The 20,607-nt window shown below is 43.8% G+C and overlaps 1 long non-coding RNA gene across 1 annotated transcript in view; it reads right to left on the reverse strand.

The window, feature by feature from the left end:
* Positions 1–1,823: 1,823 nt before the first annotated feature.
* LOC126092397 (uncharacterized) overlaps positions 1,824–20,607 on the reverse strand; it is an 848,619-nt gene continuing 829,835 nt past the window's right edge. Inside the window, exon 3 of the long non-coding RNA XR_007521329.1 lies at positions 1,824–1,874. This is a non-coding gene — a long non-coding RNA (uncharacterized LOC126092397). The remainder of the gene's footprint in view (positions 1,875–20,607) is intronic.

Genomic DNA, 20,607 nt, shown 5'->3' on the forward strand with positions numbered 1-20,607 from the left:
AGCAGACAGTTATCTCTCATTTTATCTCGGCGCAACTGATTAATACGAAGCCTCCGGTGTTCTGCCGCGTTGTTTCCATTTTATGCGCGACATATTGGCTATCCACTGTTTTCTTCAGGTGCTGCTAATTTTGCTGTTACAACAAGAAGACGGCTGGGCCAGTAGTAGAAATCCATGCATATCATAAAAATTTAATGTGTGTGTGTGTGTGTGTTTTACTGTCATGCAGTAATCTTCTGGAGGTAAGAAGCATCTAGCTAGCATATTTCAGGAAATACGACGTAAGGAACAATGAGATAGGGGAGAAACAGGCGCACCATGCTTGACGTTTAAATTTACTGCTTCTTTGCTACTAACTCTGTTCGCAACATATTTCGCAGACAGTATCCACATATACCTCTGAATGTGCTTACACAAATACATCAGTGTACGAAAACTAGATCATAAACGTCATAAACACTGAGATGTGTGAAAAATTTCTACATCATGCATGAAGTTTTAATACACTTATTATTTGCCACTAAGAAGTTCTTACATTCGAGACAAATTAAGGAAATCCCTAACACCTGGCAGCGCTTTTGACAGCTTTAAATTGCGAAGCGCAAACGGCTGTAGGCGGAAACGGTAGCTGTCTGTAGAGGTGTTCAAATGGTTCAAATGGCTCTGAGCACTGTGGGACTTAACATCTGAGGTCATAAGTCCCCTAGAACTCAGAACTACTTAAACCTAACTAACCTAAAGACATCACACACATCCATGCCCGAGGCAGGATTCGAATCTGCGACCGTAGTGGATGCGCGGTTCCAGACTGTAAAACCTAGAACCGCTCGGCCACCCCGGCTGGCTGTAGAGGTATGAAAAGACGTTGCCCTAGAGACGTTTATAAAATCTGGTTGTAGACACGTGAAGCAGCTGCCCCCATAGTACGGAAACTTTCTGGAATCTTATTTTTCAACTGGATGCTTACTTACGCATTTGAACATTAAACGTATTTCTTTGTACGACTGTTTAATGATTTTTTCGATGCTTCACTTCAAACACAGATCTTTTTTGTTTTCATTTCTAATAGAATATTGACAATAAGGACACATGCCAATGCCTGATTTGTCAGCTAGTATTGTACATGAAATAGAAACAACAATTAGGTGGCACAAACGGAAGCATAGTGTTAATTACCAGACAGTTAATTTTATCACCGAGTATAATTAATATCCCAGGTCAGAGCGTCGTTTGTTTCAGTTAGCAGGACTGGTAGAGGTATATTTGGTGGATAATGTTAATTAGACTGCGTACACGCAGCGAAGCGGAGGGAAATCTATTCCCTTTTAGTAAAATCTTCTAGTCTTTCCAACAACATTTAGCGGTTGAAATTCCGTGACTATTCGTCTCAGTACATCTTACTAGCGTTAAGTGGAAACTACAGTTAGTTCGTATTTTCTTTAGATCTAGGCTCCGTACATTATATTCGGTAGAAGTAGGAACACTTCTGGTAAAGTGTGTCAGTGCTGTGGCACTCGCCAGTCGTTGAGGCCGAACAATGAAGTGGCACAGTACTGGTGTGTTATTACTGAAATTTTACGTCATTAGCATGTTCCCGTGTTCGATGTTGTGCGGGACATCAGTACTCTAACAGTCCCTTGCGTCGTCTGGTCTTAACCACACTCGCTATCTAGCTATCGTCCCTTATGTGGGACGACTTAATTTGGCGTAAGAGAATTTTAATGACTATGCTGTGTTTCATCACTGTAAATGGGAAAACAGAAGAATAAATTAGGGAAAGAGTAGAGGCGATTCTAATTTTGAAATATTGCCGCCCGTCTTACCTGCTGAAACCCACTGCGTCGATTTAGAGGAGACTTTTACTGCTCGGCAATCTGAAACAGCAGGAAGTATACAAATTAGAAACCTTTCTTCTGTGCTAGTGGATAACAAAACATTAAAAAAAAGTGGAAAGCAAGAAGAAGTGAACGTCAGCAGCAGTGTTTCAAGAGCCTTCTTGGCTTTGAGATTTCTTATCGCAGACACTGAATTAACCGCCTCCAGAGAGGAAATAAAGTGTTTTCCTCTTAACTCGTTACTTATTCGTGATGCATTTGGAGAGGGTGAGGTTTCGGGGTTCTGTTTACTTGCGTAAGAATGTATTAAAATGTAGGACGTTTTAGTGCTGGCTAGTAGGCAGGGCCGAACCAGAACAGCCCAAGGGACGTTCCCACGCATGCACACCACACACTGGGGCAATATGGCAAGATCCTATAACGACGAAAGGTGTTAAGAAATTTTTTCTACAGTACATAATATTGAAATTTAGTGATGAGCCGCATCATTATGACTGTTGTGTCTTGACAAGACAGCCTAGACACAATGATGAGGAAGCCGAAAGGCACGCGCTTAAACTCACGCAGGCTGGCGTGAGATCTGAAACAGGATACGTAATGAATGCTATAAACAAAAGTACGTAGCTTCTGGAATACTTAACTTTAATCCACATTTGTAGAACATCGCTCTTTATGATACATTAATAGAATCTCAATATCACTTGAATACGGCGCCTTGCTAGGTCGTAGCAAATGTAGCTGAAGGCTATGCTAACTATCGTCTCGGCAAATGAGAGCGTAATTCTCAGTGAACCATGGCTAGCAACGTCGGCTGTACAACTGGGGCGAGTGCTAGTACGTCTCTCTAGACCTGCCGTGTGGTGGCGCTCGGTCTGCAATTACTGACAGTGGCGACACGCGGGTCCGTCGTATACTAGCGGACCGCGGCCGATTTAAAAGCTACCACCTAGCAAGTGTGGTGTCTGGCGGTGACACCACAATGACTACTGCTGATATCTGATTTACGGGCACATAGCTGTAGTCCAATGCATAATTCTCAGACTACAGTTTCGTCTTCCAATGCTGGGGACTTCTTTTCAGCGTTTAAGGACTCAGAATTCTGTTACAGACCCAAAACACGCTCAGCAGGTCGAGCTGTGTACATGTAAACAGGCAGTGGTCGGTTCGTTATGTCATCAGACTGCTGCCTGAGATCGCGGAGTTGCTCCCACGTGTGCTATGGAGCTTTTAGTAGGGAAGAGTTGGCGCCGATTGCTTTGTTTAGCAGTAGGGCCCACAACTTGCCTAATTTCAATCCTCCTCCGTTTCTGTTAAAATTATTTTTGTGGTTTTGAGTGTCCGTCGTCTCTTAGTACGTGTCGTACTGTAGGGCCTAGTAACTATTAGATCTTGCTAGAACCATAATGCGAGCGGAAGACGAAAACTTAGGCAGAAAATTGTGCATTGGACCATGGCCTTATGCCCATAAATCATATATCAGCAATATCGCAAATAGTCGTCGTGAACGCTTACATTTTATGAGTATGACTACTGACGACAACTTGTACAAACACTAACACTTCCAATTATTGATTACAGAGGTGTTATCCTGCAACGTGTTTATCAAGAAAGCTCACAAGGCATGGAATTGGTTATGAATGCCTGTTTGAATCTTTGATCATATTTCCCCGTCAGATGTACAGCTATGCTGGCTGCATGCGGACGACTGCAAAGATTTCCATACCCTCTGCCTTCTCTACTGTCTTATCAACGTACACTGTCCCTCGTCTCTCTCCTTGATCTTAAAGCTCTTGTCTGAACAACAAAGCAGAAACGCCCGTTCCCATAAGAGCTAAATCCTTTCTGTCCCACTCCATTATATTAGAGAACTAAATAACATCTTCAGATTCAGAAGCAATAATAATGATTACTACTGTCCTTGTATGCACTCGTTACCCATGTACATCTTTACTTCAACCATGTCTTCCTCATTTCCCTGTATTACTAGGTGGTGCAGTCTCCTTAAATTTCCTTTCCCCAGCACTCGCTATATCTATTTAGAACCCCTACAACTTATTTGTATACCTGTATAAATAATTATATTATTTATCTGATGGAATTACATTTTCATGGAGACATATTGAGTCTCAACTTCATCTGCGATAAGGTAGATGTTAAAGTAATAAATTAATATTTGTGCCAAGGCCCGGACTTGTACATAGGTATCCGGCTTATTGGGAAGATGTGTCGTACACTACACGATCCTAGCACTGCTCTAATGTTATCGAGGTGTGAACTGAAGTTTGTGTTAGGGAGCGGACTGGACTAGGATAGCCCATGCACTTGTGTCACGAAGATGTTTGGATAACACATCAGCTTAATAAGCAGGAGACCTGGGTGTACGTCCCGGCCTTGGCACATGTTTTAATTCACTACTTCATCTTCTATCCCTATCGAAAATATCATCATCATCATCACTATTAGTAATGGTAGGAGCAGCGTTAGAACATATACTAACGGCATTAAATTAGTTAGTTCATAGTCAGAATTACTAACTCACATTGTCACTACAGACAATCAGATAATTTTAATATTATTTGTTACATTAAAATTGTTATTTCTTATATAGGCCCTAAATGTGATGTAAAAAGGGTACTGTATGTGCGAAAACCACGGTCCGATGTAAGAGAGGGCCTGATGGTATTAATCGAATCAGGTTCGGTGTGCCTGACGCAGCAAAGAAAGTTCGAACATCAAAAAAAGCTTTTCGTCATCTCGGTTCAAAAAAATGGTTCAAATTGATCTGAGCACTATGGGACTTAACGTCTGAGGTCATCAGTCCCCTAGGACTTAGAATTACTGAAACTTAACTAACCTAAGGACATCACACACATCCATGACCGAGGCAGGATTCGAAGCTGCGACCGTAGCAGTCGCGCCTAGATCCGCTCGGCCACCGCGGCCGGTAGTAGACGTGTGGTGCCGCGTTTTTTCAGAAACGTACTACAGACTTACACTATGTGATCAAAAGTATCATGACACCCCAAACACATACTTTTGTCGTATTAGGTGCATTGTGTCGCCACCTATCGACAGATACTCCACAGCGGCGACCTCAGTAGTCATTAGACATCGTGAGAGAGCGGAAATGGACCTTCGCTGAACTCACGGACTTCGAACGTGGTCAGATGATTGGGTGTCACTTGTGTCATACGTCTCTACGCGAGATTCCCACACTCCTAAACATCTCTAGGTCCACTGTTTCCCATGTGATAGTGAAGTGGAAACGTGAAGGGACACGTACAGCACAAAAGCGTACAGCCCGACCTCGTCTGTTGACTGACAGAGACTGTTGACGGCTGGAGAGGGTCGTAATGCGTAATAAGCAGACATCTGTCCAGACAATCACACAGGAATTCCAAACTGCATCAGGATCCACTGCAAATACTGTCACAGGTGGGAGGTGAGAAAACTTGTATTTCATGGCCGAGCGGGTAATCATAAGCTACACATCACGCCGGTAAATGCCGAACGACGCCTCTCTTGAAGTAAAGAGCGTAAACGTTGGACGTTTGAACAGTGGAGAAACGTTTTGTGGAGTGACGAATCACGGTACACAATTTGGCGATCCGGTGGTAGGGTGCGGGTATGATGAATGCCCGGTGAACGTCATCTGCCAGCGTGTGTAGTGCCAACAGTAAAATTCGGAGGCGGTGGTATTATGGTGTGCTCCTGTTTTTCATGGAGGGGGCTTACACCCCTTGTTATTTTGCGTGGCACTATCACAGTACAGGCCTATATTGACGTTTTAAGCACCTTCTTGCTTCCCACTGTTGAAGAGCAATTCGAGAATGGCGATTGCATGTTCCAACACGATCGAGAACCTGTTCATAATGCACGGCCTGTGGCGGAGTGGTTACACGACAGTAACACCTCTCTAATGGACAGGCCTGCACAGAGTACTGAGCTGAATCCTACAGAACACCTTTGGGATGTTTTTGAACGCCGACTTCGTGCCAGGGCTCACCGATCGACATCGATACCTCTCCTCAGTGCAACAATCCGGGAAGAATGGGCTGCCATTTCCCGAGAAAGATTCCAACAACTGATTGAACGTATGCCAGCAAGAGTGGAAGCTGTCATCAAGGCTAAGGGTGGGCCAGTACCATATTGAATTCGAGCATTACCGGTGGAGGGCGCCACGAACTTGTAAGTCATTTTCAGCCAGGTGTCCGGATACTTTTGATCAAGGGGTGTACCTAATTCGTAAAAAGCAGTCGGTGCTTTTTTGCGTTCCAGTGGTGGACCAACAAACTAACAAATGGGTGGTCGTAATGTTCTGGTTTATCTTTGTATACAAACCATTGTTGCATCTAAAGAACAAATGAACTCACTCTGAGGTCACTTACTTGGAAAGCCCCGTATCGAGGAAGACACTGTTTCTTCCTCTGAGGGAATCATACGATTTGTATGCGAGCACTATGGGACATAGTAGGACATGGGTCGCTCCTGGAAGCGTGCTCCGGTGGTCTAGGCTGTTACAGTGATCTCTTGGGAAAGTGGGAAATCAGGGTTCGTGTCCCGGTCCGCCACAGATTTTGATGTATTACTAGTAATTAGGATAGCCGTTGTACAATCGTTTTCGCAATTTTCGAATGCATTTCATAGTGTAATATAGCTGTCAGGAGAATCTGTTCCATCGGACAAGCATGCATATCCAAAAGGACATTGCATAGAATAATGCGGACATTGTAAATTAATACCGTTATGGGATAAATTAAAGTTCACCAGAACAAATTCACCATAGTAACAGACAGACGAGTGTAATAATGAATACTAAATTCATCGTCCAGCATAACTCCAGTTGTCGGAAGCTTGCTTAAAAGTAAGTATACAAAAAACTCATTGACAACGATGCAGAATTTATCTGAAAGTGTGTAGGAAGATCGAAAGTGACGTGGAAGCTAATGATGGCCTTACATTGTATATAAGAATGTTCGTATTGTTTTGTCACCGTACTGTACATGCCGTTCAATTTTATGCAGCACAGCTTGCCGCAATGAAATCATGGTGCTACTATTCTTCTGCCAAAAGCGAAAACTTAATGAGGGCAAGCAGGGTACAAACAAGAATCAACATGCCTCACACACAATGATGCAAAACACGATTTTCTATCAGCAGAATTTAGAAGATCATGTTGCCAACAGAGAATTTCCCCTTAGAGTCCGTCATCAGTGGCGTCCTCCCATAATTAGAATTGAACAAAAATTAATACTTTCAGGGAGATTCTGGTTGAGTGTTTTCCGACCGGGCGCCAAAAAGCGATTAAAAGGAGATCCGGTCCCGGGCGGAGCTGCTTAATGGCTTTTGTTCGTTCCGAAAAGGGTGCCAGGAGAGCAGTAGTCTGGCTGGATATTCGAGTTCCGTTAATTCCGCCCTTTTAGCCTGTGACCGGCCCACCAGAGTTAGTTTGTATGCACGCTTAGGTAGGTGCACACGTATCACCGTGCTTAGGGATTTTGTCAGTTTCGCCTCTCACTGATAACGTTTGCGCACCTTTTTATTGCTATTCAGTGCCTATGTGATTACGTAGTGATCGCTTAGCGATTCGTAAAACGGTGCAGGACAACTAATCTGCTTACTCTCTCTCCTCACAATTTCTGTCGTTGCTATTTACCTCGTACATAAGTAATTACTCACCCTTTGCAACAAAAATTTACTTTGCTTCTTAACCAACGACATTACAGGCATCTTCAGTGGTCAATAAAGGAAAATAAACTGAGTGATTAAAAGTTATGAGATGGGATGTCTTACTTAAAGGTGTTCTCCGTATGAAGCCCAAATGTTGCTGCTAGCTGCTGCGTACGGCGCGATTGAAGACGCGGAGTCTAAGGCGGCGATCAGTCGTCTGTTGTGAAGGCAGATCGTTACCGATTTGGTTGTGGAGCGTTAGGAAGCCACATTACACTTCACTAGCGGAGAACCGACTCACTATTAACGTCGTATCTATTACGGTCCCATGATATTTGGCCACTCAGTTTTTATAATATTATTTGCTTAGCTGTATTTTTCCCCCCTTTCCAATAATTTCTCTTACATACGTAGTTTTTCATAACACAGTTTTTAGGTTAACTAATTTTTATTAGTTGTACGCAGATCGAGAACTTTTATCTCTGATACCTTCTATGCGCATCGACTGGCTCTTCTTTTGCACTTCCAGACTCAAATTTGTTTGTTGGTAAGTTGTCATTCAGCTTCTTTCCATTTCAGTGGTCTTACTGCGTTTGTCCCTGCTGCCAGATTAACTTAAGAATAATGGGAAGCGGTGATGCATGGAAGATATTGCAAAAATCATTTCTATCAGGTACCTGATCTTATAAATGATGGGAATGTTTACAATGCAGCAGTAGGTCGGATAAAAATGAGACTTAGAGCAGACGACGAAACCTCTTTTCAAAAATTCATTGGCTGAAACTGTAAGTAGGCTGTTTATGTTTTCTTATTGGCAACGTTACGTAGCGCTCTGTATGAAAATCACTGGCTGTGCTGTGTGCAGTCTGTGGCTAGTTTGCATTGTTGTCTGCCATTGTAGTGTTGGGCAGCTGGATGTGAACAGCGCGTAGCGTTGCGCAGTTGGAGGTGAGCCGCCAGCAGTGGTGGATGTGGGGAGAGAGATGGCGGAGTTTCGAAGTTTGTAATACTGGATATTATGAACTGCTATAAATATTATGACTATTAAGTTAAATACATTGTTTGTTCTCTATTAAAATCTTTCATTTGCTAACTATCCCTATCAGTAGTTAGTGACTTCCGTAGTTTGAATCTTTTATTTAGCTGGCAGTAGTGGCGCTCGCTGTATTGCAGTAGTTCGAATAACGAAGATTTTTGGTGAGGTAAGTGATTTGTGAAAGGTACAGGTTAATGTTAGTCAGGGCCATTCCTTTGTAGGGATTTCTGATAGTCAGACTGCGTTGCGCTAAAAATATTGTGTGTCAGTTTAAGCACAGGCATGTATAAATTGTTCTAAGGGGACGTTTCAAAACGTTTACAATAAAGAGAGTGACATTTGTCAGAGTGCTTTAAAATGGGATTCTACACAACAATACAGGATACTGAGCATAACAAACGAAAGTTCCGTGTTGACTACCACAGGTCAGAGGAATGTTCGGTGCGCAACAGTGATCAGAGCAAGCCACGCGCTTGCCAGTTTGTCAAAGGACTGGTTACACGTCACGTTGTAACGCTATCGACTACACTGGGGCATTCCTTTCTCCCTGCCTCTGGCGACAATCAACATTTACACAGTCGGCAGCTTTTCTGCTCTATCAACATGGCGTGAACGTTTCCAGAAGGCGTGACGCCGACTCGGCTATGTAATTCGTATGGATGTGCAACGTACACCCAGGGCCCAAGTAAAGACTGCTGTCTCTGACGCTCCCAGTGAACCTCCCGGAAGTTTTACCCTCTGTTCCACAATGCAAACTAGCGACTCTAAAATTCAGATTCATAGTGATACAAGGTCTCTCTACACGATTACAAACAGTAATACAGGCAATTGGTGCTAAGACAGTGCACCACAAATATACAGAGAACGCGTTAATACCGGATGTTTCTAATAAGAACGGCATGCTTTCAAATTCCATATTTATTAATAAAAACATACTGCAAACGTGCGACACACAGCAGAATATTCACAAAATTTTAAAGTTTTGGCTATGCTATTACAAGAACCTTATGTGTCCACGAGCATCAACGGATATTCTTTTACAGACGTTATGGCCGCTGTTATTCCGTTCTTCTTTTCTTCTGTGTCAGGAGTTAAAGGGGAGATGAACACGCTTTTCTGCACGTACTCCACAGGAAAAAATCAAATGGGGTCATGTCTGGCGATCTTGGAAGCGAAGACCGACGAGCAGTGTCTCGGGGTGCCATGCGCCCTGTTCAGCGTCGAGGCAGAGCGTTACAGAGTAGCTGATGTACGAGTGTGTTTTGTACACAAAACGACCCCTTAACACACGCGCGACGGTCGCATGAGGCATTGCCAGACCTCTGCTCGCACGGCGAATAAACTTTCGAGGACTCTCCTCAAACGTTTGCTAAATTTGTTCCACCGTGTCATCAGAAGTGCGAGGTCCACCTGGACTCTTACCTCTGCACTAGTATCCCGCCTCTTCAAATTGGAGATATCAATGACGACTGTTTTATGGTGCAGGCGGATGAATGTCAGAACGCAGACGAAAAGCACTGATTCACTCTATGCATACAGCAGCACACAAAACGCCTTCTGTTGAGTGAACTCCATTTTTACTTTTGACTGACTGCAAACTGAGAAAAGGAGTTGACTGACATCTAAAGGTGATTTTCTGAAACTCTAGGCCACGCTCATTCAAATAATAAACATTTCCTTACCGGCACGTCCCATATTTAGTAATTATTACCGTCCAAAATCAGATCATCCTGTCCTAACCACCCTTGATATCGAGGTGTGATTTCCGACGCGCTGTAGCAAACAATGGTGAGAATAGTCCGTCCCACGCAAGTAATTTTTAACTCTTCTTACTGCCGAATCATGATATCGACTTCTTTAATGGAATTGTTTACTTTTTTAAGTGTTATTGGAGAGAGTCCTTGAGGAATTCAACGACATAACATACGTGAAACTTAATAAAACAGTAACAACGTAACAGTGGCGCAAAACACTGCCCAGCCGTCAGGAGAAGATATTCCACAAATGCCTGCCCTACCATGCCAAGTGTAAGCAAACATATACCCCAGGTACTGTTTGTGTGTTTACTGTTTGACTTTGACATCTGTTAATCATAATGTTGAACAGTGAACAATTATATACAGGGTGTTTCACTAAATGTGTTTGTCTCTGTAAGTTACGAAGCAATGGGCGATGGAAATGTTTATTGCGGTAGGTCACGATAAGAAACGTTACACTGTCTGCGGAGCTATGAACATAGTTTATTGTGTTATTATCGAAAGAGTTGCAGCAAAAAGATACAATATTTTAAATGGAATAATAGTTGTTTCTATCATGCAATGGAATCAGTAACACCAACTGTGTATACATCAGTTTAAATTACATTCCTACCACTTTTAGTTTGGGAGGTACAACCCTTCAAAGTTTCAGCGGCAGATACCACACACGCTGCGCATAATGCAATGTGCTTTCTAAATGTGGTGCGGCCGACTTGTAAAGTCACCGGTGTCACGGAGCGAGAAGCTTCCTCGATGCGCTGTTAGACTGCCCACTGTCGCCGCACACGGCCGAATACCGGACAGTTCGAGCCACACAAACAAACGGGGCTCAATGTACCACGGCTACTAACATCGGATGAAGATGGCATATGTGGTGTCACCGCCAGACACCACACTTGCTAAGTGGTAGCCTTTAAATCGGCCGCGGTCCGTAGTATACGTCGGACCCGCATGTCGCCACTATCAATGATTGCAGAGCGAGCGCCGGCACACGGCAGGTCTAGAGAGACTTCCTAGCACTCGCCCCAATTGTACAGCCGACTTTGCTAGCGATGGTTCACTGACAAAATACGCTCTCATTTGCCGAGACGATAGTTAGCATAGCCTTCAGCTACGTCATTTGCTACTACCTAGCAAGGCGCCATTACCAGTTACTATTGATACTGTAAAACATGTACCGTCAAGAGCGACGTTCGCCATTTATGGATTAAAGTTAAGTATTCCACCACCTACGTCAGTTTTTTCTAAGTCTAATTTCCTCGTCCTGTTCCAGACCTCACGCCAGCCTGCGTGAGCTAAAACGCGTGCCTTTCGGCTTCCCCTAGAATACCGGGTTGGCTCTCTTGCCAACCCACAACAGCATACACGAACAACGAGTACTTTGAAATGTTGCTGATGCCCGGGGAGTGCCGACACGATGCCACTGTAGCAGTCATGGCGTACGCCGTGAGATATCCTAGGCGAAGAGCTCCGGCAGCCATTACGTTCTTACGTGCCGAACAACGACTTCAGGAAACAGGCAGACGAAGAACTGCAAGAAGTGAGGAGACGGAGGTGTTTGCTTTAGCTGCTGTACACCACGATCCTCGCGTCAGCTTACGAGCCGTTGCTGCAGTCGCTGGTGTCAGCCTCACATCTGTGTGGCGTATGGTACACGGCCACAGGCTTCACCCGTACCGCCTGTCAGTGACCCAGCAGCTGCACGGGAACGATTTCCGTGCGAGAGTTACATTCTGTGAATGGGCCATGCGTAATTTCACGCTAGAGTCTTTACAAGGTTCAAAATATTCAAATGTGTGTGAAATCTTATGAGACTTAACTGCTAAGGTCATCAGTCCCTAAGCTTACACACTACTTAACCTAAATTATCCTAAGGACAAACACACAAACCCATGCTCGAGGGAGGACTCGAACCTCCGCCGGTAGTAGCCGCACAGTCCAAGACTGCAGCGCCTTAGCCGGCCGGAGTGGCAGTGCGGTTCTAGGCGCTACAGTCTGGAACGGCGTGACCGCTACGGTCGCAGGTTCGAATCCTGTCTCGGGCATGGATGTGTGTGATGTCCTTAGGTTAGTTAGGTTTAATTAGTTCTAAGTTCTAGGGGACTGAAGACCACAGCAGTTAAGTCCGATAGTGCTCAGAGCCATTTGAACCATTTTTGAACTCCTTCCCAGGTACACTGACAGGTGAATTATATTGCGCGTTTATAGTCGACAGTTTGGGTGGTTTCCTTGAACATGTGTGTCTACATACGAGAGTCCATATGTGAGTGGGGCACGTTGGTCAAACAGCCCATTCTGCGCGTGCTGTTGTGGAAGAACTAAACAACAGGTTTGCAGGAAGCTGGTTGGGGCGCCATGGTCCTCATTCATGGCCCGCAAGGTCGCCCGATTTCTTTTTGTGGGGATATCTAAAGGATTGTGTATATGTCACTGAGCCCACATCCCCAGATGATCTAAAACGGCGCATCGAGGACCCATGTTGCTCCGTGACACCGGCGATGTTACATCTCGTCCGCAGATTCTTTAGAAGGTGCATTGGCTTGTGCATTCAGCAACATGGACACACGTATGAACATCTCATTTAAATCAACTTCCCACCGCCAGAACATCCATCACCCACCACACAGCCATGTATTATGTACAGCGTGTGGTATATGCACCATGAAACTTCCCATGAAACTTTCCCATTAAATTTTGAAGGGTTATAGCTCCCAAACTAAAAGCGATAGGAATGTAATTTAAATTGATGTACACACAGCTGCATGATAGAAACAACTATTGTTCCCTTTAAAAAAATTGTATCTTTTTGCTGTAACTCTTTGGATAATAACACAATAAACTATGTTCATAGCTTCGCAGACAGTGTAACGTTACTTATGGTGACCTACCGCAATAAATACAGGGCTATTACAAATGATTGAAGCGATTTCATAAATTAACTGTAGCTCCATTCATTGACATATGGTCACGACACACTAGAGATACGTAGAAAAACTCATAAAGTTTTGTTAGGCTGAAGCCGCACTTCAGGTCTCTGCCACCAGAGCGCTCGAGAGCGCAGTGAGACAAAATGGCGACAGGAGCCGAGAAAGCGTATGTCGTGCTTGAAATGCACTCACATCAGTCAGTCATAACAGTGCAACGACACTTCAGGACGAAGTTGAACAAAGATCCACCAACTGCTAACTCCATTCGGCGATGGTATGCGCAGTTTAAAGCTTCTGGATGCCTCTGCAAGGGGAAATCAACGGGTCGGCCTGCAATGAGCGAAGAAACGGTTGAACGCGTGCGGGCAAGTTTCACGCGTAGCCCGCGGAAGTCGACGAATAAAGCAAGCAGGGAGCTAAACGTACCACAGCCGACGGTTTGGAAAATCTTACGGAAAAGGCTAAAGCAGAAGCCTTACCGTTTACAATTGCTACAAGCCCTGAAACCCATGACAAAGTCAAACGCTTTGAATTTTCGGTGCGGTTGCAACAGCTCATGGAAGAGGATGCGTTCAGTGCGAAACTTGTTTTCAGTGATGAAGCAACATTTTTTCTTAATGGTGAAGTGAACAGACACAATGTGCGAATCTGTGCGGTAGAGAATCCTCACGCATTCGTGCAGCAAATTCGCAATTCACCAAAAGTTAACGTGTTTTGTGCAATCTCACGGTTTAAAGTTTACGGCCCCTTTTTCTTCTGCGAAAAAAACGTTACAGGACACGTGTATCTCGACATGCTGCAAAATTGGCTCATGCCACAACTGGAGACCGACAGCGCCGACTTCATCTTTCAACAGGATGGTGCTCCACCGCACTTCCATCATGATGTTCGGCATTTCTTAAACAGGAGATTGGAAAACCGATGGATCGGTCGTGGTGGAGATCATGATCAGCAATTCATGTCATGGCATCCGCGCTCTCCCGACTTAACACCATACGATTTCTTTCTGTGGGGTTATGTGAAAAGTTCAGTGTTTAAACCTCCTCTACCAAGAAACGTGCCAGAACTGCGAGCTCGCATCAACGATGCTTTCGAACTCATTGATGGGGACATGCTGCGCCGAGTGTGGGAGGAACTTGATTATCGGCTTGATGTCTGCCGAATCACTAAAGGAGCACATATCGAACATTTGTGAATGCCTAAAAAAACTTTTTGAGTTTTTGTATGTGTGTGCAAAGAATTGTGAAAATATCTCAAATAACAAAGTTATTGTAGAGCTGTAAAATCGCTTCAATCATTTGTAATAACCCTGTATTTCCGTCCCCTATTGCTTCGTATCTTACAGAGGCAAACACATTTAGTGAAATACCCTGCATATGATATGAAGAGTTTCTGAATGCTCACAGTATGTACGGCAACAGAAAAAGTGGGAATGGTTTTCATTTATTCAAATTTTACCTAACAACGCACTTACCAAATCTTCCGATCTGTCTTTGCAAAAAATTTTATGAAAAAAAAAATCAAGAAAATGGAAGTTTTACGTGAAATACACTAATAAGCCATCAAATTATGAACACTGACCACCGCGATGGCGCTGCGGTCACGTGACGATATAACAAAAGCATGCGAACGGAACAGGCACGAGCGGAGGATCACCATAGCGAAGATATGGTCTGAAAAGGGGGAAATGCATTGAGATAACCGACTTTGACGAAGGGCAGATTATTATTACGCAGAGCCTGTGAACGAGTATCTCGATAACGGCGAATCTGGTGCAATGTCCACATGCTACTGTCGTGAGCATCTACGGAAAGAGGTAGGACAGTAGAACTACGACTAAACGCTAAATGGTTGGGCGTCCACGCCTCTTCACAGAACGTGGGCTTCGGAGGCCTGTCTGCTCTGTAAAGTAGGACAGACGGTGATCTGTGGCATCTCTGCCGAAAGAGGTCAATGCTACTGCGCGCACAGATGTTTCGGAGCACTCGGTCCATCGTGCATTGTTGAAACGGAGCTCCGCAGCAGACCACGCCTACGTGTTCACACGCTGACCCAACGGCATCGTCAGTTAAGATTGCAGTGGACGGTCTGTAACGCCGGAAATGCATATCTTCCCATTTCCATCTATTGTACTATAAATTGGTTTTCCTTATTTTTGTTACCTGAATTAATGACATTTCTGTGTCTTTACATATTGTAACAGTTTTACTATTTGTACATATATATTTATGCATTTATGTCGATGTATAATTGGTTTGTTTCGTAAATATTATTTGTATTTTTACGCTGGGTATTGCCTAGGGAAAACTGCTATCGAACAATTACATCGATAGGCCGTGTGAAGAATCAAAGTGTGTAGGATCTTTGGTAGAGTTAACTCTGTCGCGTGGAGCGCGGGCAGAGAGGGAGTCTGGCTGGAGTAGCGAGTGGAGCAGGTGTGTTGTGTGAAGCTCCCGCGAGTTGCCGCGCTTTCGGGGTTTGGCAGCATGTAATTGCGCTCGACTTGCGATGATAGTTTCTGACATGGTGTCGCGGACGGGAAGCATTATCTGGCGCACATCAAGAGTCCGTTTCGTCTGGTGACCGTGTCGAGAAGAAGGCGCGCCAACATCCAGCTTCTGCAACAGCGACGGCCGACATTGAGTGACTGTCGCCACCTCCTCGATCGACGGCTTCAAACCTTCAATCAACCAACAAGGAAGACTGGAAGCACGTGAAGTTTTAGAACTGTATGGCAGACCTCAGCTTTTCAAACTTTTAAAATTTTTGCATCACAAAATTACAGCAACTTAGCATGAACATTTGTTGCTCATTGTCCCAGTTGCGTTACCAAGCAGGGTCCCTTCCTTTTCCGGAATGAACCCGAGTGTCGTTGAAATTCAAACGCCAGCATCATTTTATTTCACTGCTTTAATTTCAAAGTTCAGTTAAGGTATTCATAGCTGGCTACAGTATTTACATTGCACAAGCGCAAATTAAGAGTGCGAGTTTTGTTACCGTATTTTAGTTACCTGTGACTGCAGCTCAGCTTGGTACGTACTAAATTTTACTACTGTTAATTGTTCAGAATCATTTAATTCAAGTTCAAAGTTAAATCCCTTATTTCTAAATTGCGTAGATTCAAGTAGCTTTTGAAATGATTGTTGAGGTAGTCCAAGACTAACCGTATTTTACTGAATTTCGATGTGCTTCAGAAAGAAAGCTCACTATTAACTTCAGTCACTAAATTAGCTTTCGATTTTCCGGTTTTATTAATTCTTTTGCTAAATTAAGTCAGAGTGTAGCGAAATTTATTACTTCTGACAAACTTTCAGTTTTCACACTACACTTGTCAACCTTCAGTTGCCACGCTTCTAGTGCTAATTATATGTGTAATAACCTTTCTTTTTCAGTTACAATAGTAATTTTCCTTAGGACTGGCGACCGTAATTTCCCCCAAATCTCAAATATCTAATTACCGCTAGTTGATTGTTAACGTAACGGCCGCACATTAACTTTCTGTATTAACTTTACCCCTATTTCAAAATTAATTTCCACCAGTTTCATTAGCATTTTTCCTTTCATTTAGATGTAACCCTTTCCTCCCTCTTTACCGACAAATTAACCTCGGTGACGATTGCTTTTCCCAAATTTCCATTAGGTACACGCGGTTTAAATTTTCACTGTCATTAAGGTCGATAAGTGAGGGGGAGGTTACAGGTCAACAAATGGAAACGTGTCGGCTCTTCGCGTGAATCTTTTTTTTTTTTGTTATACTAGGTCGATGGTCGTCTCCACAAACGCCTTCATCGAGGTGAGCAGGGCTCGAAACGTGCAGCGCGCCTTGTAAGGAGGCTGATGAGCAGTATTATCATATGGGAGACGTTCTCCTGCTGTTGCATGGGACTTGTGGCAGTAATCGGAGACACGCTGACAGAAGCGAGCCACTTGCATCCCTTCATGCTTGATGTTTTCCCCGACGGCAACGTCATCTTTCAGCAGTATCATTATGCACGTCTCGGAGCCAGACTAATGCTATAGTGATTTGAGAATCATTATAGTGAACTCACGTTGATGTCTCGGTGACAAAATTTGCCTGGTGTAAATCCGATGGAACCATCTGGGTCGCTATCGGCCGCCATCACTGAGTACATAAATCAGCGGCCCGTTGTTTACGCGAATTACATGACCTGTGGGTAGACATATAATATCGTATACCTCTACAAATCGACCAACAAATTGTGGGATCCCTGATACGCAGAATCAGTGGTGCATTTCGTTCCACAAACGGACAAACAAGATATTAAGCAGGTGGGCATAGTCTTTTGGCTCATCAGTGTATGCAAACGAAAAAGAACATCAATTGGTAAGAGAAATGCAAATAACAGTTTACCGGCGTTAACAAACGGTGAACACAGCGTTTCGTGCTGCTTGACTGCGCGAATAGTATCAGACAAAAAGAGTATCCTGCGAATATTTCATTGCAGCGCATTTCATCCATTCAATATTTCGCTCCCTCAGCACCTTCATATCACTGATCATCAAATCGCTTATAGTTCTCCGAATAATTTCTATCATCATCGTCATCATTTAAGACTGATTATGCCTTTCAGCATTCAATCTCTTTCCAAAGTCTGCCTAAGATCTCTTCTTCGATGCTGCAATTATCTGTTTGGCTTTGTTTCTTTCTTCAACATAACTTTCTCTGTCTACCTGAGTTCTAGTATGTAGCCATTTTTGATGCGCCTTCTTTTTCCTTTTACAGGCTGCCTTGACTGTGTCATTCCACCAAGCTGTTTGCTTCCTCCTACCTTTACACACTACTGTTCCAAGACATTCTTTAGCCACTTTTAGTAGTGTGTCCCTGTACCTTGTTCATGCCTTTTCCAATGACTGTAATTGACTACATTCAACTAACTGGTACCTTTCTGAGATCGCTGTTATGTACTTGTGCCTGATTTCCTTATCCTGAAGTTTCTCCACTCTTATCCTCCTACATATCGCCCTGTCCTCATGCACTTTCGGCCTCACAATCCCAATTTCACTGCAGATTAAATAAAGATCAGTGTCATCAAAGAATCCCCTGAATACACGTGTGTCCCTCACAGCCTTCCTAAATTCATGATCTGTTATTATATAGTCAATGACAGATCTGGTTCCCCTGCCTTCCAAATTTACCCATACCTTTTCATACCCTTCTGTTCGATTTCCAATCCTGGCATTAAAATCACACATGAGCAGAACACTGTCCTTGTCCTTAACTCTAACAACTACATCACTGAGTGCGTCATAAAAACTATCCATCTTGATCTGTCCCTTCAAAATGCGAACATACTGACACAATCCTAATTTTCTTCCTAGACACTGTCAAATCTATCCACACCAGTGGTTCGTTTACATACCTTATTGCAACTACGCTGGGTTACATTTCTTTCCTGATGAAAAGCCCTACACCCTATTGTGCTATTCCTGGTTTGACTCCTGACAGGTAGACCCTGTATTCTCCCACTTACTCTTCTTTCTCACCCCTTACCCGAATGTCACTAACAGCTAATACGTCCAACCCTACCTTACTTGCAGCCTCTGCCAGCTCTACCTTCTTCCCAGAGTAGCCCCCATTGATATTAATAGCTCCCCATGTCGTTACCATTCGTTTGCCGAGTCGTATCTTAGGAGTCCCTGGTTTGTCAATTAGAGGTGGGACTCCGTCATCTCCAAAGGTCCGAGGCATTTTGCTCTGATTGTTGCCAGCGTCATATTTGAAGTACCAGGTAAGAAGGTTGCTAGCCTTACTTGCCCCGAGTACCATTGAGTTTTACCCCTGACGGTTCTACATCTACATCTACATTTATACTCCGCAAGCCACCCAACGGTGTGTGGCGGAGAGCACTTTAGGTGCCACTGTCATTACCTCCCTTGGGGGACTAACCGGTGGATTTGGTAGTCTTTGCCGTCTGAGCACAAGGGTGACCACGACTCAGAATATGTCCGAGATGCCCAGCCTTATTCCAAAGTAACTGATATCCCGACTGTCAGGACCACTTACTTGGCCACTCATACGTTGCCCGTGGTTCATGAACTATGACATGACAACAGGAACTCACACCATGAACCCACTATTTCCCTGTAAACTGCAAACTGATGTGGTGTTTCTAAGCAAGATTCTGTTTACGGATGATGCATCATTTACAAAGAATAGTAAAATCAGTCTTAAGACTCACTTCATTGGTCACTGTTTCATTGATGAGATTCTAAATATCCTCAGTTCCTAACAGATATACGGGAGCAATACTTGAAAGACATCCTAAAAGACATAAGGTGATCCACTTGGTACCAACATGACGTATGTCCCGTTCATTCTACACAGACAATTATAGATCATTAGATCTTTTAAACAGAACATTTGAACACCGTTGCCTGGGACATTTGGGAAACACAAAATTGTCTGAAATCTCGCCAGACTTAATACTTCTGGACCAGTATCTCTGCGAAAAATGGAAACAATAGGCCTAAAAACAAACACCAATTGCTCCCGAAGCCATGAAATACCGTATAACGTGGGCCTGTGCTGCAGTTAGTCCAGATGAAATTCAACGAGCTGTGCTGTCCATCCGGAATCGCTTTGTAGCATGTGTAGTTGTTTATGGTCAACGTGATGACTACTTGAGGTCATAGTAATAAACACTCAAAATGTAAATGAGTTATCTATTTTTATATGAGGGTAACTTTTGTGTGATGTCTTCCCCTGGGGCGTTGAGCGATCGGGGGTTGACAGTCGTTCGAGGTGCCGTCATCTTGTTACTATCTGATCAAGTTCCACTCATGTTAAGTCATTTATGTACTTATCAAAAGCTCTCTGCAATTCCACAGGAAAAATCGCCAAATTATCCGCTCTAGATTTAAGAAAACTGCATAATTATAACATCGGTTTGCAGTGAAATTCTTCAACGCCTTCTGAGTTAGAATGTAATATCTTTCCTCGAGATACAAGAGATTCTGTCCACAAACGAGCACTATTTAGAAAGCATGGCTTGAACTAAACTCAACTTGCCCTTTTCCCACATAATATCCTGCAACCCGTAGATGGAGGGCAATAGCCAGATTCGATATTTATAGATTTCCAGAAAGCGTTTGACACGGTGCTCCACTGCATACTGCTGACAAAGGTCGGAGCACACACGTTAGGTTCCCATTCATGTGAGTGGTCGAAGACATTTTAAGTAGTAGGAATCAGTACGTTGCGCTCGACAGTGAGTATTCCTCAGAGACAAGGCTATCGTCAGGAGCTCTCCAGGGAAGCGTGACAGGACCGCTCTTACACTTTTGTATACATACACGATCTCACGGACAGGGTGACCAGCAGTTTACGGTTGTTTTGCTCATGACGCTGTGGCGTACTGGAA

This window comes from Schistocerca cancellata, chromosome 7 (assembly GCF_023864275.1).
Source record: "Schistocerca cancellata isolate TAMUIC-IGC-003103 chromosome 7, iqSchCanc2.1, whole genome shotgun sequence".
Lineage (NCBI taxonomy): Eukaryota > Metazoa > Arthropoda > Insecta > Orthoptera > Acrididae > Schistocerca > Schistocerca cancellata.